The sequence below is a fragment of the Ambystoma mexicanum genome, chromosome 4p (genome assembly GCF_040938575.1).
Source record: "Ambystoma mexicanum isolate Mex_15411 chromosome 4p, UKY_AmexF1_1, whole genome shotgun sequence".
Taxonomy (NCBI): domain Eukaryota; kingdom Metazoa; phylum Chordata; class Amphibia; order Caudata; family Ambystomatidae; genus Ambystoma; species Ambystoma mexicanum.
In genome coordinates this window covers 844,831,476-844,848,239 of record NC_090927.1, presented here as the reverse complement: position 1 = coordinate 844,848,239, position 16,764 = coordinate 844,831,476, and the positions used below count along the sequence as shown (strand labels likewise).

Here is a 16,764-nt window from a genome sequence, read left to right as displayed (position 1 = left end):
TTAAAGTTATCCTACCAGACATAGGAGTCCTGAATGGGCCCACCAGTCTTATATATCTCGCCTGATCGAGCCTGATCGAGCGATGAGCGTGGTATCATGTTGCAAGTGGCTGCATGGCTTAGCTTACTAAATGCAAATGCATAAGAGTAATATTCTTAGCATTCCTAGAACCTACGGCCACACCACACTGAATGCACCCGATCTCGTCTGATCTCGGAAGTTAAGCAGTGTTAGGCCTAGTTAGTACCTGGATGGGAGACCGCCTGGGAATACCAGGTGCTGTAGGCTTTTTTGTGCTCCAAGTTCAGGAAGTGAGCCCTTTCTCAATTGCCTTTCAAAACTGCAAGGTCTAGCCGACTAGATGCTTAAAAGTACAAAACTCACTAGGCCCAGAGCCTATGGCCACACCACACTGAATGCGCCTGATCTCGTCTGATCTCAGAAGCTAAGCAGTGTCGGGCCTAGTTAGTACCTGGATGGGAGACTGCCTGGGAATACCAGGTGCTGTAGGATTTTTTGTACTCCAAGTTCAGGAAGTGAGCCATTTCTCAATTGCCTTTCAAAACTGCAAGGTCTAGCCGACTAGATGCTTAAAAGTACAAAACTCACAAGGCCCAGAGCCTACGGCCACACCACACTGAATGCGCCCGATCTCGTCTGATCTCGGAAGCTAAGCAGTGTCGGGCCTAGTTAGTACCTGGATGGGAGACCACCTGGGAATACCAGGTGCTGTAGGCTTTTTTGTACTCCAAGTTCAGGAAGTGAGCCATTTCACAATTGCCTTTCAAAACTGCCAGGTCTAGCCGACTAGATGCTTAAAAGTACAAAACTCACTAGGCCCAGAGCCTACGGCCACACCACACTGAATGCGCCCGATCTCGGAAGCTAAGCAGGGTCGGACCAAGTTAGTACCTGGATGGGAGACTGCCTGGGAATACCAGGTGCTCTAGGCTTTTTTGTGCTCCATGATTAGTAATTGCGCAACTTCTCAATTATTTTTCAAATTTGGTATGTTTCCAAAATAATTGTATCCCGTTTTATAGCGGAAATGTTGGACAACATCATGAGGGCTGGAGCTACCTTTTTACATAGAATTAGCATACAGGTAGTGTGTTCATGGGTAATAAATCGACTTTCACATGTAATGCAGTACAGAGAATATTGAGTCCTTCAAGAGGCATGAAAGAAACCCATTATTGTGTTGATTGTTCTCTCCACCTCCCTGCAACAGACACAGGATGGATGAATTAAAGTTATCCTACCAGACATAGGAGTCCTGAATGGGCCCACCAGTCTTATATATCTCGCCTGATCGAGCCTGATCGAGCGATGAGCGTGGTATCATGTTGCAAGTGGCTGCATGGCTTAGCTTACTAAATGCAAATGCATAAGAGTAATATTCTTAGCATTCCTAGAGCCTACGGCCACACCACACTGAATGCACCCGATCTCGTCTGATCTTGGAAGTTAAGCAGTGTTAGGCCTAGTTAGTACCTGGATGGGAGACCGCCTGGGAATACCAGGTGCTGTAGGCTTTTTTGTGCTCCAAGTTCAGGAAGTGAGCCCTTTCTCAATTGCCTTTCAAAACTGCAAGGTCTAGCCGACTAGATGCTTAAAAGTACAAAACTCACTAGGCCCAGAGCCAATGGCCACACCACACTGAATGCGCCTGATCTCGTCTGACCTCAGAAGCTAAGCAGTGTCGGGCCTAGTTAGTACCTGGATGGGAGACCGCCTGGGAATACCAGGTGCTGTAGGCTTTTTTGTACTCCAAGTTCAGGAAGTGAGCCATTTCTCAATTGCCTTTCAAAACTGCAAGGTCTAGCCGACTAGATGCTTAAAAGTACAAAACTCACAAGGCCCAGAACCTACGGCCACACCACACTGAATGCGCCCGATCTCGTCTGATCTCGGAAGCTAAGCAGTGTCGGGCCTCGTTAGTACCTGGATGGGAGACCGCCTGGGAATACCAGGTGCTGTAGGCTTTTTTGTGCTCCAAGTTCAGGAAGTGAGCCATTTCACAATTGCCTTTCAAAACTGCAAGGTCTAGCCGACTAGATGCTTAAAAGTACAAAACTCACTAGGCCCAGAGCCTATGGCCACACCACACTGAATGCGCCCGATCTCAGAAGCTAAGCAGGGTCGGGCCTAGTTAGTACCTGGATGGGAGACTGCCTGGGAATACCAGGTGCTGTAGGCTTTTTTGTGCTCCATGATTAGTAATTGCGCAACTTCTCAATTATTTTTCAAATTTGGTATGTTTCCTAAATAATTGTATCCCGTTTTATAGCGGAAATGTTGGACAACATCATGAGGGCTGGAGCTACCTTTTTACATAGAATTAGCATACAGGTAGTGTGTTCATGGGTAATAAATCGACTTTCACATGTAATGCAGTACAGAGAATATTGAGTCCTTCAAGAGGCATGAAAGAAAACCATTATTGTGTTGATTGTTCTCTCCACCTCCCTGCAACAGACACAGGATGGATGAATTAAAGTTATCCTACCAGACATAGGAGTCCTGAATGGGCCCACCAGTCTTATATATCTCGCCTGATCGAGCCTGATCGAGCGATGAGCGTGGTATCATGTTGCAAGTGGCTGCATGGCTTAGCTTACTAAATGCAAATGCATAAGAGTAATATTCTTAGCATTCCTAGAGCCTACGGCCACACCACACTGAATGCACCCGATCTCGTCTGATCTTGGAAGTTAAGCAGTGTCAGGCCTAGTTAGTACCTGGATGGGAGACCGCCTGGGAATACCAGGTGCTGTAGGCTTTTTTTGGGCTCCAAGTTCAGGAAGTGAGCCCTTTCTAAATTGCCTTTTAAAACTGCAAGGTCTAGCCGACTAGATGCTTAAAAGTACAAAACTCACTAGGCCCAGAGCCTACGGCCACACCACACTGAATGCGCCTGATCTCGTCTGATCTCAGAAGCTAAGCAGTGTCGGGCCTAGTTAGTACCTGGATGGGAGACCGCCTGGGAATACCAGGTGCTGTAAGCTTTTTTTGTACTCCAAGTTCAGGAAGTGAGCCATTTCTCAATTGCCTTTCAAAACTGCAAGGTCTAGCCGACTAGATGCTTAAAAGTACAAAACTCACAAGGCCCAGAGCCTACGGCCACACCACACTGAATGCACCCGATCTCGTCTGATCTCGGAAGCTAAGCAGTGTCGGGCCTTGTTAGTACCTGGATGGGAGACCGCCTGGGAATACCAGGTGCTGTAGGCTTTTTTGTGCTCCAAGTTCAGGAAGTGAGCCATTTCACAATTGCCTTTCAAAACTGCAAGGTCTAGCCGACTAGATGCTTAAAAGTACAAAACTCACTAGGCCCAGAGCCTACGGCCACACCACACTGAATGCGCCCGATCTCGGAAGCTAAGCAGGGTTGGGCCTAGTTAGTACCTGGATGGGAGACTGCCTGGGAATACCAGGTGCTGTAGGCTTTTTTGTGCTCCATGATTAGTAATTGCGCAACTTCTCAAATATTTTTCAAATTTGGTATGTTTCCAAAATAATTGTATCCCGTTTTATAGCGGAAATGTTGGACAACATCATGAGGGCTGGAGCTACCTTTTTACATAGAATTAGCATACAGGTAGTGTGTTCATGGGTAATAAATTGACTTTCACATGTAATGCAGTACAGAGAATATTGAGTCCTTCAAGAGGCATGAAAGAAAACCATTATTGTGTTGATTGTTCTCTCCACCTCCCTGCAACAGACACAGGATGGATGAATTAAAGTTATCCTACCAGACATAGGAGTCCTGAATGGGCCCACCAGTCTTATATATCTCGCCTGATCGAGCCTGATCGAGCGATGAGCGTGGTATCATGTTGCAAGTGGCTGCATGGCTTAGCTTACTAAATGCAAATGCATAAGAGTAATATTCTTAGCATTCCTAGAGCCTACGGCCACACCACACTGAATGCACCCGATCTCGTCTGATCTCGGAAGTTAAGCAGTGTTAGGCCTAGTTAGTACCTGGATGGGAGACCGCCTGGGAATACCAGGTGCTGTAGGCTTTTTTGTGCTCCAAGTTCAGGAAGTGAGCCCTTTCTCAATTGCCTTTCAAAACTGCAAGGTCTAGCCGACTAGATGCTTAAAAGTACAAAACTCACTAGGCCCAGAGCCTACGGCAACACCACACTGAATGCGCCTGATCTCGTTTGATCTCAGAAGCTAAGCAGTGTCGGGCCTAGTTAGTACCTGGATGGGAGACCGCCTGGGAATACCAGGTGCTGTAGGCTTTTTTGTGCTCCAAGTTCAGGAAGTGAGCCATTTCTCAATTACCTTTCAAAACTGCAAGGTCTAGCCGACTAGATGCTTAAAAGTACAAAACTCACAAGGCCCACAGCCTACGGCCACACCACACTGAATGCGCCCGATCTCGTCTGATCTCGGAAGCTAAGCAGTGTCGGGCCTCGTTAGTACCTGGATGGGAGACCGCCTGGGAATACCAGGTGCTGTAGGCTTTTTTGTGCTCCAAGTTCAGGAAGTGAGCCATTTCACAATTGCCTTTCAAAACTGCAAGGTCTAGCCGACTAGATGCTTAAAAGTACAAAACTCACTAGGCCCAGAGCCTACGGCCACACCACACTGAATGCGCCCAGGAAGCTAAGCAGGGTAGGTCCTAGTTAGTACCTGGATGGGAGACTGCCTGGGAATACCAGGTGCTGTAGGCTTTTTTGTGCTCCATGATTAGTAATTGCGCAACTTCTCAATTATTTTTCAAATTTGGTATGTTTCCAAAATAATTGTATCCCGTTTTATAGCGGAAATGTTGGACAACATCATGAGGGCTGGAGCTACCTTTTTACATAGAATTAGCATACAGGTAGTGTGTTCATGGGTAATAAATCGACTTTCACATGTAATGCAGTACAGAGAATATTGAGTCCTTCAAGAGGCATGAAAGAAACCCATTATTGTGTTGATTGTTCTCTCCACCTCCCTGCAACAGACACAGGATGGATGAATTAAAGTTATCCTACCAGACATAGGAGTCCTGAATGGGCCCACCAGTCTTATATATCTCGCCTGATCGAGCGATGAGCGTGGTATCATGTTGCAAGTGGCTGCATGGCTTAGCTTACTAAATGCAAATGCATAAGAGTAATATTCTTAGCATTCCTAGAGCCTACGGCCACACCACACTGAATGCACCCGATCTCGTCTGATCTCGGAAGTTAAGCAGTGTCAGGCCTAGTTAGTACCTGGATGGGAGACCGCCTGGGAATACCAGGTGCTGTAGGCTTTTTTGTGCTCCAAGTTCAGGAAGTGAGCCCTTTCTCAATTGCCTTTTAAAACTGCAAGGTCTAGCCGACTAGATGCTTAAAAGTACAAAACTCACTGGGCCCAGAGCCTACGGCCACACCACACTGAATGCGCCTGATCTCGTCTGATCTCAGAAGCTAAGCAGTGTCGGGCCTAGTTAGTACCTGGATGGGAGACCGCCTGGGAATACCAGGTGCTGTAGGCTTTTTTGTACTCCAAGTTCAGGAAGTGAGCCATTTCTCAATTGCCTTTCAAAACTGCAAGGTCTAGCCGACTAGATGCTTAAAAGTACAAAACTCACAAGGCCCAGAGCCTACGGCCACACCACACTGAATGCGTCTGATCTCGGAAGCTAAGCAGTGTCGGGCCTCGTTAGTACCTGGATGGGAGACCGCCTGGGAATACCAGGTGCTGTAGGCTTTTTTGTGCTCCAAGTTCAGGAAGTGAGCCATTTCACAATTGCCTTTCAAAACTGCAAGGTCTAGCCGACTAGATGCTTAAAAGTACAAAACTCACTAGGCCCAGAGCCTACGGCCACACCACACTGAATGCACCCGATCTCGGAAGCTAAACAGGGTCGGGCCTAGTTAGTACCTGGATGGGAGACTGCCTGGGAATACCAGGTGCTGTAGGCTTTTTTGTGCTCCATGATTAGTAATTGCGCAACTTCTCAATTATTCTTCAAATTTGGTATGTTTCCAAAATAATTGTATCCCGTTTTATAGCGGAAATGTTGGACAACATCATGAGGGCTGGAGCTACCTTTTTACATAGAATTAGCATACAGGTAGTGTGTTCATGGGTAATAAATCGACTTTCACATGTAATGCAGTACAGAGAATATTGAGTCCTTCAAGAGGCATGAAAGAAAACCATTATTGTGTTGATTGTTCTCTCCACCTCCCTGCAACAGACACAGGATGGATGAATTAAAGTTATCCTACCAGACATAGGAGTCCTGAATGGGCCCACCAGTCTTATATATCTCGCCTGATCGAGCGATGAGCATGGTATCATGTTGCAAGTGGCTGCATGGCTTAGCTTACTAAATGCAAATGCATAAGAGTAATATTCTTAGCATTCCTAGAGCCTACGGCCACACCACACTGAATGCACCCGATCTCGTCTGATCTCGGAAGTTAAGCAGTGTCAGGCCTAGTTAGTACCTGGATGGGAGACCACCTGGGAATACCAGGTGCTGTAGGCTTTTTTGTGCTCCAAGTTCAGGAAGTGAGCCCTTTCTCAATTGCCTTTTAAAACTGCAAGGTCTAGCCGACTAGATGCTTAAAAGTACAAAACTCACAGGGCCCAGAGCCTACGGCCACACCACACTGAATGCGCCCGATCTCGTCTGATCTCGGAAGCTAAGCAGTGTCGGGCCTCGTTAGTACCTGGATGGGAGACCGCCTCGGAATACCAGGTGCTGTAGGCTTTTTTGTGCTCCAAGTTCAGGAAGTGAGCCATTTCTCAATTGCCATTCAAAACTGCAAGGTCTAGCTGACTAGATGCTTAAAAGTACAAAACTCACTAGGCCCAGAGACTACGGACACACCACACTGATTGCGCCCGATCTCGTCTGATCTTGGAAGCTAAGCAGTGTCGGGCCTAGTTAGTACCTGGATGGGAGACCACCTGGGAATACCAGGTGCTGTAGGCTTTTTTGTGCTCCAAGTTCAGGAAGTGAGCCATTTCACAATTGCCTTTCAAAACTGCAAGGTCTAGCCGACTAGATGCTTAAAAGTACAAAACTCACTAGGCCCAGAGCCTACGGCCACACCACACTGAATGCGCCTGATCTCGTCTGATCTCAGAAGCTAAGCAGTGTCGGGCCTAGTTAGTACCTGGATGGGAGACCGCCTGGGAATACCAGGTGCTGTAGGCTTTTTTGTACTCCAAGTTCAGGAAGTGAGCCATTTCTCAATTGCCTTTCAAAACTGCAAGGTCTAGCCGACTAGATGCTTAAAAGTACAAAACTCACTAGGCCCAGAGCCTACGGCCACACCACACTGAATGCGCCCGATCTCGGAAGCTAAACAGGGTCAGGCCTAGTTAGTACCTGGATGGGAGACTGCCTGGGAATACCAGGTGCTGTAGGCTTTTTTGTGCTCCATGATTAGTAATTGCGCAACTTCTCAATTATTTTTCAAATTTGGTATGTTTCCAAAATAATTGTATCCCGTTTTATAGCGGAAATGTTGGACAACATCATGAGGGCTGGAGCTACCTTTTTACATAGAATTAGCATACAGGTAGTGTGTTCATGGGTAATAAATCGACTTTCACATGTAATGCAGTACAGAGAATATTGAGTCCTTCAAGAGGCATGAAAGAAAACCATTATTGTGTTGATTGTTCTCTCCACCTCCCTGCAACAGACACAGGATGGATGAATTAAAGTTATCCTACCAGACATAGGAGTCCTGAATGGGCCCACCAGTCTTATATATCTCGCCTGATCGAGCCTGATCGAGCGATGAGCGTGGTATCATGTTGCAAGTGGCTGCATGGCTTAGCTTACTAAATGCAAATGCATAAGAGTAATATTCTTAGCATTCCTAGAGCCTACGGCCACACCACACTGAATGCACCTGATCTCGTCTGATCTCGGAAGTTAAGCAGTGTCAGGCCTAGTTAGTACCTGGATGGGAGACTGCCTGGGAATACCAGGTGCTGTAGGCTTTTTTGTGCTCCAAGTTCAGGAAGTGAGCCCTTTCTCAATTGCCTTTTAAAACTGCAAGGTCTAGCCGACTAGATGCTTAAAAGTACAAAACTCACAAGGCCCAGAGCCTACGGCCACACCACACTGAATGCGCCCGATCTCGTCTGATCTCGGAAGCTAAGCAGTGTCGGGCCTCGTTAGTACCTGGATGGGAGACCGCCTGGGAATACCAGGTGCTGTAGGCTTTTTTGTGCTCCAAGTTCAGGAAGTGAGCCATTTCTCAATTGCCATTCAAAACTGCAAGGTCTAGCTGACTAGATGCTTAAAAGTACAAAACTCACTAGGCCCAGAGACTACGGACACACCACACTGATTGCGCCCGATCTCGTCTGATCTCGGAAGCTAAGCAGTGTCGGGCCTAGTTAGTACCTGGATGGGAGACCACCTGGGAATACCAGGTGCTGTAGGCTTTTTTGTGCTCCAAGTTCAGGAAGTGAGCCATTTCACAATTGCCTTTCAAAACTGCAAGGTCTAGCCGACTAGATGCTTAAAAGTACAAAACTCACTAGGCCCAGAGCCTACGGCCACACCACACTGAATGCGCCTGATCTCGTCTGATCTCAGAAGCTAAGCAGTGTCGGGCCTAGTTCGTACCTGGATGGGAGACCGCCTGGGAATACCAGGTGCTGTAGGCTTTTTTGTACTCCAAGTTCAGGAAGTGAGCCATTTCTCAATTGCCTTTCAAAACTGCAAGGTCTAGCCGACTAGATGCTTAAAAGTACAAAACTCACAAGGCCCAGAGCCTACGGCCACACCACACTGAATGCGCCCGATCTCATCTGATCTCGGAAGCTAAGCAGTGTCGGGCCTTGTTAGTACCTGGATGGGAGACCGCCTGGGAATACCAGGTGCTGTAGGCTTTTTTGTGCTCCAAGTTCAGGAAGTGAGCCATTTCTCAATTGCCTTTCAAAACTGCAAGGTCTAGCTGACTAGATGCTTAAAAGTACAAAACTCACTAGGCCCAGAGCCTACGGCCACACCACACTGATTGCGCCCGATCTCGTCTGATCTCAGAAGCTAAGCAGTGTCGGGCCTAGTTAGTACCTGGATGGGAGACCACCTGGGAATACCAGGTGCTGTAGGCTTTTTTGTACTCCAAGTTCAGGAAGTGAGCCATTTCACAATTGCCTGTCAAAACTGCAAGGTCTAGCCGACTAGATGCTTAAAAGTACAAAACTCACTAGGCCCAGAGCCTACGGCCACACCACACTGATTGCGCCCGATCTCGTCTCATCTCGGAAGCTAAGCAGTGTCGGGCCTAGTTAGTACCTGGATGGGAGACCACCTGGGAATACCAGGTGCTGTAGGCTTTTTTGTGCTCCAAGTTCAGGAAGTGAGCCATTTCACAATTGCCTTTCAAAACTGCAAGGTCTAGCCGACTAGATGCTTAAAAGTACAAAACTCACTAGGCCTAGAGCCTACGGCCACACCACACTGAATGCGCCCGATCTCGGAAGCTAAGCAGGGTCGGGCCTAGTTAGTACCTGGATGGGAGACTGCCTGGGAATACCAGGTGCTGTAGGCTTTTTTGTGCTCCATGATTAGTAATTGCGCAACTTCTCAATTATTTTTCAAATTTGGTATGTTTCCAAAATAATTGTATCCCGTTTTATAGCGGAAATGTTGGACAACATCATGAGGGCTGGAGCTACCTTTTTACATAGAATTAGCATACAGGTAGTGTGTTCATGGGTAATAAATCGACTTTCACATGTAATGCAGTACAGAGAATATTGAGTCCTTCAAGAGGCATGAAAGAAAACCATTATTGTGTTGATTGTTCTCTCCACCTCCCTGCAACAGACACAGGATGGATGAATTAAAGTTATCCTACCAGACATAGGAGTCCTGAATGGGCCCACCAGTCTTATATATCTCGCCTGATCGAGCCTGATCGAGCGATGAGCGTGGTATCATGTTGCAAGTGGCTGCATGGCTTAGCTTACTAAATGCAAATGCATAAGAGTAATATTCTTAGCGTTCCTAGAGCCTACGGCCACACCACACTGAATGCACCCGATCTCGTCTGATCTCGGAAGTTAAGCAGTGTCAGGCCTAGTTAGTACCTGGATGGGAGACCGCCTGGGAATACCAGGTGCTGTAGGCTTTTTTGTGCTCCAAGTTCAGGAAGTGAGCCCTTTCTCAATTGCCTTTTAAAACTGCAAGGTCTAGCCGACTAGATGCTTAAAAGTACAAAACTCACAAGGCCCAGAGCCTACGGCCACACCACACTGAATGCGCCCGATCTCGTCTGATCTCGGAAGCTAAGCAGTGTCGGGCCTCGTTAGTACCTGGATGGGAGACCGCCTGGGAATACCAGGTGCTGTAGGCTTTTTTGTGCTCCAAGTTCAGGAAGTGAGCCATTTCTCAATTGCCTTTCAAAACTGCAAGGTCTAGCTGACTAGATGCTTAAAAGTACAAAACTCACAAGGCCCAGAGCCTACGGCCACACCACACTGAATGCGCCCCATCTCGTCTGATCTCGGAAGCTAAGCAGTGTCGGGCCTCGTTAGTACCTGGATGGGAGACCGCCTGGGAATACCAGGTGCTGTAGGCTTTTTTGTGCTCCAAGTTCAGGAAGTGAGCCATTTCTCAATTGCCTTTCAAAACTGCAAGGTCTAGCTGACTAGATGCTTAAAAGTACAAAACTCACTAGGCCCAGAGCCTACGGCCACACCACACTGATTGCGCCCGATCTCGTCTGATCTCGGAAGCTAAGCAGTGTCGGGCCTAGTTAGTACCTGGATGGGAGACCACCTGGGAATACCAGGTGCTGTAGGCTTTTTTGTACTCCAAGTTCAGGAAGTGAGCCATTTCACAATTGCCTTTCAAAACTGCAAGGTCTAGCCGACTAGATGCTTAAAAGTACAAAACTCACTAGGCCCAGAGCCTACGGCCACACCACACTGAATGCGCCCGATCTCGGAAGCTAAGCAGGGTCGGGCCTAGTTAGTACCTGGATGGGAGACTGCCTGGGAATACCAGGTGCTGTAGGCTTTTTTGTGCTCCATGATTAGTAATTGCGCAACTTCTCAATTATTTTTCAAATTTGGTATGTTTCCAAAATAATTGTATCCCGTTTTATAGCGGAAATGTTGGACAACATCATGAGGGCTGGAGCTACCTTTTTACATAGAATTAGCATACAGGTAGTGTGTTCATGGGTAATAAATCGACTTTCACATGTAATGCAGTACAGAGAATATTGAGTCCTTCAAGAGGCATGAAAGAAAACCATTATTGTGTTGATTGTTCTCTCCACCTCCCTGCAACAGACACAGGATGGATGAATTAAAGTTATCCTACCAGACATAGGAGTCCTGAATGGGCCCACCAGTCTTATATATCTCGCCTGATCGAGCCTGATCGAGCGATGAGCGTGGTATCATGTTGCAAGTGGCTGCATGGCTTAGCTTACTAAATGCAAATGCATAAGAGTAATATTCTTAGCATTCCTAGAGCCTACGGCCACACCACACTGAATGCACCCGATCTCGTCTGATCTCGGAAGTTAAGCAGTGTCAGGCCTAGTTAGTACCTGGATGGGAGACTGCCTGGGAATACCAGGTGCTGTAGGCTTTTTTGTGCTCCAAGTTCAGGAAGTGAGCCCTTTCTCAATTGCCTTTTAAAACTGCAAGGTCTAGCCGACTAGATGCTTAAAAGTACAAAACTCACTGGGCCCAGAGCCTACGGCCACACCACACTGAATGCGCCTGATCTCGTCTGATCTCAGAAGCTAAGCAGTGTCGGGCCTAGTTAGTACCTGGATGGGAGACCGCCTGGGAATACCAGGTGCTGTAGGCTTTTTTGTGCTCCAAGTTCAGGAAGTGAGCCATTTCACAATTGCCTTTCAAAACTGCAAGGTCTAGCCGACTAGATGCTTAAAAGTACAAAACTCACAAGGCCCAGAGCCTACGGCCACACCACACTGAATGCGTCTGATCTCGGAAGCTAAGCAGTGTCGGGCCTCGTTAGTACCTGGATGGGAGACCGCCTGGGAATACCAGGTGCTGTAGGCTTTTTTGTGCTCCAAGTTCAGGAAGTGAGCCATTTCACAATTGCCTTTCAAAACTGCAAGGTCTAGCCGACTAGATGCTTAAAAGTACAAAACTCACTAGGCCCAGAGCCTACGGCCACACCACACTGAATGCGCCCGATCTCGGAAGCTAAGCAGGGTCGGGCCTAGTTAGTACCTGGATGGGAGACTGCCTGGGAATACCAGGTGCTGTAGGCTTTTTTGTGCTCCATGATTAGTAATTGCGCAACTTCTCAATTATTTTTCAAATTTGGTATGTTTCCAAAATAATTGTATCCCGTTTTATAGCGGAAATGTTGGACAACATCATGAGGGCTGGAGCTACCTTTTTACATAGAATTAGCATACAGGTAGTGTGTTCATGGGTAATAAATCGACTTTCACATGTAATGCAGTACAGAGAATATTGAGTCCTTCAAGAGGCATGAAAGAAACCCATTATTGTGTTGATTGTTCTCTCCACCTCCCTGCAACAGACACAGGATGGATGAATTAAAGTTATCCTACCAGACATAGGAGTCCTGAATGGGCCCACCAGTCTTATATATCTCGCCTGATCGAGCCTGATCGAGCGATGAGCGTGGTATCATGTTGCAAGTGGCTGCATGGCTTAGCTTACTAAATGCAAATGCATAAGAGTAATATTCTTAGCATTCCTAGAGCCTACGGCCACACCACACTGAATGCACCCGATCTCGTCTGATCTCGGAAGTTAAGCAGTGTCAGGCCTAGTTAGTACCTGGATGGGAGACCGCCTGGGAATACCAGGTGCTGTAGGCTTTTTTGTGCTCCAAGTTCAGGAAGTGAGCCCTTTCTCAATTGCCTTTTAAAACTGCAAGGTCTAGCCGACTAGATGCTTAAAAGTACAAAACTCACTAGGCCCAGAGCCTACGGCCACACCACACTGAATGCGCCTGATCTTGTCTGATCTCAGAAGCTAAGCAGTGTCGGGCCTAGTTAGTACCTGGATGGGAGACCACCTGGGAATACCAGGTGCTGTAGGCTTTTTTGTGCTCCAAGTTCAGGAAGTGAGCCATTTCACAATTGCCTTTCAAAACTGCAAGGTCTAGCCGACTAGATGCTTAAAAGTACAAAACTCACTAGGCCCAGACCCTACGGCCACACCACACTGAATGCGCCTGATCTCGTCTGATCTCAGAAGCTAAGCAGTGTCGGGCCTAGTTAGTACCTGGATGGGAGACTGCCTGGGAATACCAGGTGCTGTAGGCTTTTTTGTGCTCCATGATTAGTAATTGCGCAACTTCTCAATTATTTTTCAAATTTGGTATGTTTCCAAAATAATTGTATCCCGTTTTATAGCGGAAATGTTGGACAACATCATGAGGGCTGGAGCTACCTTTTTACATAGAATTAGCATACAGGTAGTGTGTTCATGGGTAATAAATCGACTTTCACATGTAATGCAGTACAGAGAATATTGAGTCCTTCAAGAGGCATGAAAGAAAACCATTATTGTGTTGATTGTTCTCTCCACCTCCCTGCAACAGACACAGGATGGATGAATTAAAGTTATCCTACCAGACATAGGAGTCCTGAATGGGCCCACCAGTCTTATATATCTCGCCTGATCGAGCCTGATCGAGCGATGAGCGTGGTATCATGTTGCAAGTGGCTGCATGGCTTAGCTTACTAAATGCAAATGCATAAGAGTAATATTCTTAGCGTTCCTAGAGCCTACGGCCACACCACACTGAATGCACCCGATCTCGTCTGATCTCGGAAGTTAAGCAGTGTCAGGCCTAGTTAGTACCTGGATGGGAGACCGCCTGGGAATACCAGGTGCTGTAGGCTTTTTTGTGCTCCAAGTTCAGGAAGTGAGCCCTTTCTCAATTGCCTTTTAAAACTGCAAGGTCTAGCCGACTAGATGCTTAAAAGTACAAAACTCACAAGGCCCAGAGCCTACGGCCACACCACACTGAATGCGCCCGATCTCGTCTGATCTCGGAAGCTAAGCAGTGTCGGGCCTCGTTAGTACCTGGATGGGAGACCGCCTGGGAATACCAGGTGCTGTAGGCTTTTTTGTGCTCCAAGTTCAGGAAGTGAGCCATTTCTCAATTGCCTTTCAAAACTGCAAGGTCTAGCTGACTAGATGCTTAAAAGTACAAAACTCACAAGGCCCAGAGCCTACGGCCACACCACACTGAATGCGCCCCATCTCGTCTGATCTCGGAAGCTAAGCAGTGTCGGGCCTCGTTAGTACCTGGATGGGAGACCGCCTGGGAATACCAGGTGCTGTAGGCTTTTTTGTGCTCCAAGTTCAGGAAGTGAGCCATTTCTCAATTGCCTTTCAAAACTGCAAGGTCTAGCTGACTAGATGCTTAAAAGTACAAAACTCACTAGGCCCAGAGCCTACGGCCACACCACACTGATTGCGCCCGATCTCGTCTGATCTCGGAAGCTAAGCAGTGTCGGGCCTAGTTAGTACCTGGATGGGAGACCACCTGGGAATACCAGGTGCTGTAGGCTTTTTTGTACTCCAAGTTCAGGAAGTGAGCCATTTCACAATTGCCTTTCAAAACTGCAAGGTCTAGCCGACTAGATGCTTAAAAGTACAAAACTCACTAGGCCCAGAGCCTACGGCCACACCACACTGAATGCGCCCGATCTCGGAAGCTAAGCAGGGTCGGGCCTAGTTAGTACCTGGATGGGAGACTGCCTGGGAATACCAGGTGCTGTAGGCTTTTTTGTGCTCCATGATTAGTAATTGCGCAACTTCTCAATTATTTTTCAAATTTGGTATGTTTCCAAAATAATTGTATCCCGTTTTATAGCGGAAATGTTGGACAACATCATGAGGGCTGGAGCTACCTTTTTACATAGAATTAGCATACAGGTAGTGTGTTCATGGGTAATAAATCGACTTTCACATGTAATGCAGTACAGAGAATATTGAGTCCTTCAAGAGGCATGAAAGAAAACCATTATTGTGTTGATTGTTCTCTCCACCTCCCTGCAACAGACACAGGATGGATGAATTAAAGTTATCCTACCAGACATAGGAGTCCTGAATGGGCCCACCAGTCTTATATATCTCGCCTGATCGAGCCTGATCGAGCGATGAGCGTGGTATCATGTTGCAAGTGGCTGCATGGCTTAGCTTACTAAATGCAAATGCATAAGAGTAATATTCTTAGCATTCCTAGAGCCTACGGCCACACCACACTGAATGCACCCGATCTCGTCTGATCTCGGAAGTTAAGCAGTGTCAGGCCTAGTTAGTACCTGGATGGGAGACCGCCTGGGAATACCAGGTGCTGTAGGCTTTTTTGTGCTCCAAGTTCAGGAAGTGAGCCCTTTCTCAATTGCCTTTTAAAACTGCAAGGTCTAGCCGACTAGATGCTTAAAAGTACAAAACTCACTGGGCCCAGAGCCTACGGCCACACCACACTGAATGCGCCTGATCTCGTCTGATCTCAGAAGCTAAGCAGTGTCGGGCCTAGTTAGTACCTGGATGGGAGACCGCCTGGGAATACCAGGTGCTGTAGGCTTCTTTGTGCTCCAAGTTCAGGAAGTGAGCCATTTCACAATTGCCTTTCAAAACTGCAAGGTCTAGCCGACTAGATGCTTAAAAGTACAAAACTCACAAGGCCCAGAGCCTACGGCCACACCACACTGAATGCGTCTGATCTCGGAAGCTAAGCAGTGTCGGGCCTCGTTAGTACCTGGATGGGAGACCGCCTGGGAATACCAGGTGCTGTAGGCTTTTTTGTGCTCCAAGTTCAGGAAGTGAGCCATTTCACAATTGCCTTTCAAAACTGCAAGGTCTAGCCGACTAGATGCTTAAAAGTACAAAACTCACTAGGCCCAGAGCCTACGGCCACACCACACTGAATGCGCCCGATCTCGGAAGCTAAGCAGGGTCGGGCCTAGTTAGTACCTGGATGGGAGACTGCCTGGGAATACCAGGTGCTGTAGGCTTTTTTGTGCTCCATGATTAGTAATTGCGCAACTTCTCAATTATTTTTCAAATTTGGTATGTTTCCAAAATAATTGTATCCCGTTTTATAGCGGAAATGTTGGACAACATCATGAGGGCTGGAGCTACCTTTTTACATAGAATTAGCATACAGGTAGTGTGTTCATGGGTAATAAATCGACTTTCACATGTAATGCAGTACAGAGAATATTGAGTCCTTCAAGAGGCATGAAAGAAACCCATTATTGTGTTGATTGTTCTCTCCACCTCCCTGCAACAGACACAGGATGGATGAATTAAAGTTATCCTACCAGACATAGGAGTCCTGAATGGGCCCACCAGTCTTATATATCTCGCCTGATCGAGCCTGATCGAGCGATGAGCGTGGTATCATGTTGCAAGTGGCTGCATGGCTTAGCTTACTAAATGCAAATGCATAAGAGTAATATTCTTAGCATTCCTAGAGCCTACGGCCACACCACACTGAATGCACCCGATCTCGTCTGATCTCGGAAGTTAAGCAGTGTCAGGCCTAGTTAGTACCTGGATGGGAGACCGCCTGGGAATACCAGGTGCTGTAGGCTTTTTTGTGCTCCAAGTTCAGGAAGTGAGCCCTTTCTCAATTGCCTTTTAAAACTGCAAGGTCTAGCCGACTAGATGCTTAAAAGTACAAAACTCACTAGGCCCAGAGCCTACGGCCACACCACACTGAATGCGCCTGATCTCGTCTGATCTCAGAAGCTAAGCAGTGTCGGGCCTAGTTAGTACCTGGATGGGAGACCACCTGGG

The 16,764-nt window shown here is 47.3% G+C and overlaps 42 non-coding genes and 14 pseudogenes across 42 annotated transcripts in view; all 56 read left to right on the top strand.

Annotated features, from left to right (window-relative positions):
* Nucleotides 1-169: 169 nt before the first annotated feature.
* LOC138462769 (5S ribosomal RNA) lies at nt 170-288 on the top strand. The gene has a single exon (XR_011265361.1). It is a non-coding gene; the product is annotated as a 5S ribosomal RNA (ribosomal RNA).
* A 106-nt stretch (nt 289-394) lies between these two features.
* Nucleotides 395-513, top strand: LOC138454536 (5S ribosomal RNA). The gene has a single exon (XR_011261209.1). It is a non-coding gene; the product is annotated as a 5S ribosomal RNA (ribosomal RNA).
* A 106-nt stretch (nt 514-619) lies between these two features.
* LOC138460766 (5S ribosomal RNA) lies at nt 620-738 on the top strand. Its single transcript, XR_011263432.1, has one exon. It is a non-coding gene; the product is annotated as a 5S ribosomal RNA (ribosomal RNA).
* A 106-nt stretch (nt 739-844) lies between these two features.
* LOC138459359 (5S ribosomal RNA) lies at nt 845-953 on the top strand (annotated as a pseudogene).
* Nucleotides 954-1,416: 463 nt separating this feature from the next.
* LOC138463062 (5S ribosomal RNA) lies at nt 1,417-1,535 on the top strand. Its single transcript, XR_011265648.1, has one exon. It is a non-coding gene; the product is annotated as a 5S ribosomal RNA (ribosomal RNA).
* A 106-nt stretch (nt 1,536-1,641) lies between these two features.
* LOC138464759 (5S ribosomal RNA) lies at nt 1,642-1,760 on the top strand. Its single transcript, XR_011267337.1, has one exon. It is a non-coding gene; the product is annotated as a 5S ribosomal RNA (ribosomal RNA).
* Nucleotides 1,761-1,866: 106 nt separating this feature from the next.
* LOC138464214 (5S ribosomal RNA) lies at nt 1,867-1,985 on the top strand. Its single transcript, XR_011266796.1, has one exon. It is a non-coding gene; the product is annotated as a 5S ribosomal RNA (ribosomal RNA).
* A 106-nt stretch (nt 1,986-2,091) lies between these two features.
* On the top strand, nt 2,092-2,200 carry LOC138459030 (5S ribosomal RNA; annotated as a pseudogene).
* A 463-nt stretch (nt 2,201-2,663) lies between these two features.
* On the top strand, nt 2,664-2,782 carry LOC138463688 (5S ribosomal RNA). Its single transcript, XR_011266274.1, has one exon. It is a non-coding gene; the product is annotated as a 5S ribosomal RNA (ribosomal RNA).
* A 107-nt stretch (nt 2,783-2,889) lies between these two features.
* On the top strand, nt 2,890-3,008 carry LOC138463041 (5S ribosomal RNA). Its single transcript, XR_011265628.1, has one exon. It is a non-coding gene; the product is annotated as a 5S ribosomal RNA (ribosomal RNA).
* A 107-nt stretch (nt 3,009-3,115) lies between these two features.
* Nucleotides 3,116-3,234, top strand: LOC138461916 (5S ribosomal RNA). The gene has a single exon (XR_011264522.1). It is a non-coding gene; the product is annotated as a 5S ribosomal RNA (ribosomal RNA).
* A 106-nt stretch (nt 3,235-3,340) lies between these two features.
* Nucleotides 3,341-3,449, top strand: LOC138456440 (5S ribosomal RNA; annotated as a pseudogene).
* A 463-nt stretch (nt 3,450-3,912) lies between these two features.
* LOC138458512 (5S ribosomal RNA) lies at nt 3,913-4,031 on the top strand. The gene has a single exon (XR_011262430.1). It is a non-coding gene; the product is annotated as a 5S ribosomal RNA (ribosomal RNA).
* Nucleotides 4,032-4,137: 106 nt separating this feature from the next.
* Nucleotides 4,138-4,256, top strand: LOC138462915 (5S ribosomal RNA). The gene has a single exon (XR_011265502.1). It is a non-coding gene; the product is annotated as a 5S ribosomal RNA (ribosomal RNA).
* A 106-nt stretch (nt 4,257-4,362) lies between these two features.
* Nucleotides 4,363-4,481, top strand: LOC138462233 (5S ribosomal RNA). The gene has a single exon (XR_011264836.1). It is a non-coding gene; the product is annotated as a 5S ribosomal RNA (ribosomal RNA).
* A 106-nt stretch (nt 4,482-4,587) lies between these two features.
* On the top strand, nt 4,588-4,691 carry LOC138459850 (5S ribosomal RNA; annotated as a pseudogene).
* A 453-nt stretch (nt 4,692-5,144) lies between these two features.
* LOC138461564 (5S ribosomal RNA) lies at nt 5,145-5,263 on the top strand. The gene has a single exon (XR_011264179.1). It is a non-coding gene; the product is annotated as a 5S ribosomal RNA (ribosomal RNA).
* Nucleotides 5,264-5,369: 106 nt separating this feature from the next.
* On the top strand, nt 5,370-5,488 carry LOC138456300 (5S ribosomal RNA). Its single transcript, XR_011262083.1, has one exon. It is a non-coding gene; the product is annotated as a 5S ribosomal RNA (ribosomal RNA).
* Nucleotides 5,489-5,594: 106 nt separating this feature from the next.
* Nucleotides 5,595-5,703, top strand: LOC138457986 (5S ribosomal RNA; annotated as a pseudogene).
* A 106-nt stretch (nt 5,704-5,809) lies between these two features.
* On the top strand, nt 5,810-5,918 carry LOC138456594 (5S ribosomal RNA; annotated as a pseudogene).
* Nucleotides 5,919-6,371: 453 nt separating this feature from the next.
* On the top strand, nt 6,372-6,490 carry LOC138461013 (5S ribosomal RNA). Its single transcript, XR_011263659.1, has one exon. It is a non-coding gene; the product is annotated as a 5S ribosomal RNA (ribosomal RNA).
* Nucleotides 6,491-6,596: 106 nt separating this feature from the next.
* On the top strand, nt 6,597-6,715 carry LOC138464712 (5S ribosomal RNA). The gene has a single exon (XR_011267290.1). It is a non-coding gene; the product is annotated as a 5S ribosomal RNA (ribosomal RNA).
* Nucleotides 6,716-6,821: 106 nt separating this feature from the next.
* On the top strand, nt 6,822-6,940 carry LOC138455253 (5S ribosomal RNA). The gene has a single exon (XR_011261893.1). It is a non-coding gene; the product is annotated as a 5S ribosomal RNA (ribosomal RNA).
* Nucleotides 6,941-7,046: 106 nt separating this feature from the next.
* LOC138456289 (5S ribosomal RNA) lies at nt 7,047-7,165 on the top strand. Its single transcript, XR_011262082.1, has one exon. It is a non-coding gene; the product is annotated as a 5S ribosomal RNA (ribosomal RNA).
* A 106-nt stretch (nt 7,166-7,271) lies between these two features.
* Nucleotides 7,272-7,380, top strand: LOC138459049 (5S ribosomal RNA; annotated as a pseudogene).
* Nucleotides 7,381-7,843: 463 nt separating this feature from the next.
* On the top strand, nt 7,844-7,962 carry LOC138453959 (5S ribosomal RNA). Its single transcript, XR_011260657.1, has one exon. It is a non-coding gene; the product is annotated as a 5S ribosomal RNA (ribosomal RNA).
* A 106-nt stretch (nt 7,963-8,068) lies between these two features.
* On the top strand, nt 8,069-8,187 carry LOC138462232 (5S ribosomal RNA). The gene has a single exon (XR_011264835.1). It is a non-coding gene; the product is annotated as a 5S ribosomal RNA (ribosomal RNA).
* Nucleotides 8,188-8,293: 106 nt separating this feature from the next.
* On the top strand, nt 8,294-8,412 carry LOC138454462 (5S ribosomal RNA). Its single transcript, XR_011261138.1, has one exon. It is a non-coding gene; the product is annotated as a 5S ribosomal RNA (ribosomal RNA).
* A 106-nt stretch (nt 8,413-8,518) lies between these two features.
* Nucleotides 8,519-8,637, top strand: LOC138462836 (5S ribosomal RNA). Its single transcript, XR_011265425.1, has one exon. It is a non-coding gene; the product is annotated as a 5S ribosomal RNA (ribosomal RNA).
* A 106-nt stretch (nt 8,638-8,743) lies between these two features.
* LOC138463523 (5S ribosomal RNA) lies at nt 8,744-8,862 on the top strand. Its single transcript, XR_011266109.1, has one exon. It is a non-coding gene; the product is annotated as a 5S ribosomal RNA (ribosomal RNA).
* A 106-nt stretch (nt 8,863-8,968) lies between these two features.
* On the top strand, nt 8,969-9,087 carry LOC138464252 (5S ribosomal RNA). The gene has a single exon (XR_011266833.1). It is a non-coding gene; the product is annotated as a 5S ribosomal RNA (ribosomal RNA).
* A 106-nt stretch (nt 9,088-9,193) lies between these two features.
* Nucleotides 9,194-9,312, top strand: LOC138454682 (5S ribosomal RNA). The gene has a single exon (XR_011261349.1). It is a non-coding gene; the product is annotated as a 5S ribosomal RNA (ribosomal RNA).
* Nucleotides 9,313-9,418: 106 nt separating this feature from the next.
* On the top strand, nt 9,419-9,527 carry LOC138457212 (5S ribosomal RNA; annotated as a pseudogene).
* A 463-nt stretch (nt 9,528-9,990) lies between these two features.
* Nucleotides 9,991-10,109, top strand: LOC138461563 (5S ribosomal RNA). The gene has a single exon (XR_011264178.1). It is a non-coding gene; the product is annotated as a 5S ribosomal RNA (ribosomal RNA).
* A 106-nt stretch (nt 10,110-10,215) lies between these two features.
* On the top strand, nt 10,216-10,334 carry LOC138462231 (5S ribosomal RNA). The gene has a single exon (XR_011264834.1). It is a non-coding gene; the product is annotated as a 5S ribosomal RNA (ribosomal RNA).
* A 106-nt stretch (nt 10,335-10,440) lies between these two features.
* On the top strand, nt 10,441-10,559 carry LOC138454872 (5S ribosomal RNA). The gene has a single exon (XR_011261529.1). It is a non-coding gene; the product is annotated as a 5S ribosomal RNA (ribosomal RNA).
* A 106-nt stretch (nt 10,560-10,665) lies between these two features.
* LOC138460579 (5S ribosomal RNA) lies at nt 10,666-10,784 on the top strand. The gene has a single exon (XR_011263259.1). It is a non-coding gene; the product is annotated as a 5S ribosomal RNA (ribosomal RNA).
* Nucleotides 10,785-10,890: 106 nt separating this feature from the next.
* Nucleotides 10,891-10,999, top strand: LOC138457211 (5S ribosomal RNA; annotated as a pseudogene).
* A 463-nt stretch (nt 11,000-11,462) lies between these two features.
* On the top strand, nt 11,463-11,581 carry LOC138463453 (5S ribosomal RNA). Its single transcript, XR_011266040.1, has one exon. It is a non-coding gene; the product is annotated as a 5S ribosomal RNA (ribosomal RNA).
* A 106-nt stretch (nt 11,582-11,687) lies between these two features.
* On the top strand, nt 11,688-11,806 carry LOC138456278 (5S ribosomal RNA). The gene has a single exon (XR_011262081.1). It is a non-coding gene; the product is annotated as a 5S ribosomal RNA (ribosomal RNA).
* Nucleotides 11,807-11,912: 106 nt separating this feature from the next.
* Nucleotides 11,913-12,021, top strand: LOC138457983 (5S ribosomal RNA; annotated as a pseudogene).
* Nucleotides 12,022-12,127: 106 nt separating this feature from the next.
* On the top strand, nt 12,128-12,236 carry LOC138457210 (5S ribosomal RNA; annotated as a pseudogene).
* Nucleotides 12,237-12,699: 463 nt separating this feature from the next.
* On the top strand, nt 12,700-12,818 carry LOC138461561 (5S ribosomal RNA). Its single transcript, XR_011264175.1, has one exon. It is a non-coding gene; the product is annotated as a 5S ribosomal RNA (ribosomal RNA).
* Nucleotides 12,819-12,924: 106 nt separating this feature from the next.
* Nucleotides 12,925-13,043, top strand: LOC138463120 (5S ribosomal RNA). The gene has a single exon (XR_011265706.1). It is a non-coding gene; the product is annotated as a 5S ribosomal RNA (ribosomal RNA).
* Nucleotides 13,044-13,149: 106 nt separating this feature from the next.
* LOC138454022 (5S ribosomal RNA) lies at nt 13,150-13,268 on the top strand. The gene has a single exon (XR_011260718.1). It is a non-coding gene; the product is annotated as a 5S ribosomal RNA (ribosomal RNA).
* Nucleotides 13,269-13,731: 463 nt separating this feature from the next.
* Nucleotides 13,732-13,850, top strand: LOC138461560 (5S ribosomal RNA). The gene has a single exon (XR_011264174.1). It is a non-coding gene; the product is annotated as a 5S ribosomal RNA (ribosomal RNA).
* Nucleotides 13,851-13,956: 106 nt separating this feature from the next.
* LOC138462229 (5S ribosomal RNA) lies at nt 13,957-14,075 on the top strand. The gene has a single exon (XR_011264833.1). It is a non-coding gene; the product is annotated as a 5S ribosomal RNA (ribosomal RNA).
* A 106-nt stretch (nt 14,076-14,181) lies between these two features.
* Nucleotides 14,182-14,300, top strand: LOC138454871 (5S ribosomal RNA). Its single transcript, XR_011261528.1, has one exon. It is a non-coding gene; the product is annotated as a 5S ribosomal RNA (ribosomal RNA).
* Nucleotides 14,301-14,406: 106 nt separating this feature from the next.
* Nucleotides 14,407-14,525, top strand: LOC138460578 (5S ribosomal RNA). Its single transcript, XR_011263258.1, has one exon. It is a non-coding gene; the product is annotated as a 5S ribosomal RNA (ribosomal RNA).
* A 106-nt stretch (nt 14,526-14,631) lies between these two features.
* On the top strand, nt 14,632-14,740 carry LOC138457209 (5S ribosomal RNA; annotated as a pseudogene).
* A 463-nt stretch (nt 14,741-15,203) lies between these two features.
* On the top strand, nt 15,204-15,322 carry LOC138461559 (5S ribosomal RNA). Its single transcript, XR_011264173.1, has one exon. It is a non-coding gene; the product is annotated as a 5S ribosomal RNA (ribosomal RNA).
* A 106-nt stretch (nt 15,323-15,428) lies between these two features.
* On the top strand, nt 15,429-15,547 carry LOC138456267 (5S ribosomal RNA). Its single transcript, XR_011262080.1, has one exon. It is a non-coding gene; the product is annotated as a 5S ribosomal RNA (ribosomal RNA).
* Nucleotides 15,548-15,653: 106 nt separating this feature from the next.
* LOC138457982 (5S ribosomal RNA) lies at nt 15,654-15,762 on the top strand (annotated as a pseudogene).
* Nucleotides 15,763-15,868: 106 nt separating this feature from the next.
* On the top strand, nt 15,869-15,977 carry LOC138457208 (5S ribosomal RNA; annotated as a pseudogene).
* Nucleotides 15,978-16,440: 463 nt separating this feature from the next.
* Nucleotides 16,441-16,559, top strand: LOC138461557 (5S ribosomal RNA). Its single transcript, XR_011264172.1, has one exon. It is a non-coding gene; the product is annotated as a 5S ribosomal RNA (ribosomal RNA).
* Nucleotides 16,560-16,665: 106 nt separating this feature from the next.
* LOC138463326 (5S ribosomal RNA) overlaps nt 16,666-16,764 on the top strand; it is a 119-nt gene continuing 20 nt past the window's right edge. The window contains exon 1 of the ribosomal RNA XR_011265912.1: nt 16,666-16,764. This exon is cut by the window's right edge and continues 20 nt beyond it. This is a non-coding gene — a ribosomal RNA (5S ribosomal RNA).